The sequence below is a fragment of the Arachis duranensis genome, chromosome 1, assembly GCF_000817695.3.
Source record: "Arachis duranensis cultivar V14167 chromosome 1, aradu.V14167.gnm2.J7QH, whole genome shotgun sequence".
In the NCBI taxonomy this organism is placed as follows: domain Eukaryota; kingdom Viridiplantae; phylum Streptophyta; class Magnoliopsida; order Fabales; family Fabaceae; genus Arachis; species Arachis duranensis.
Window position 1 is genome coordinate 34,152,712 of NC_029772.3, and position 210 is coordinate 34,152,921.

A 210-nucleotide genomic window follows, 5' to 3' on the forward strand; every position below is an offset into this window, starting at 1 on the left:
GTTTGTGTGTTTTTCTGGGATTTCAGGTATTTTCTGGTTGAAATTGAGGGACCTGAGCAAAAATCTGATTCAGATGCTGAAAAGGACTGCAGATGCTGTTGGATTCTGACCTCCCTGCACTCGAAGTGCATTTTCTGGAGCTACAGAAGCCCAATTGGCGTGCTCTCAACGGCGTTGGAAAGTAGACATCCTGGGCTTTCCAGCAATATA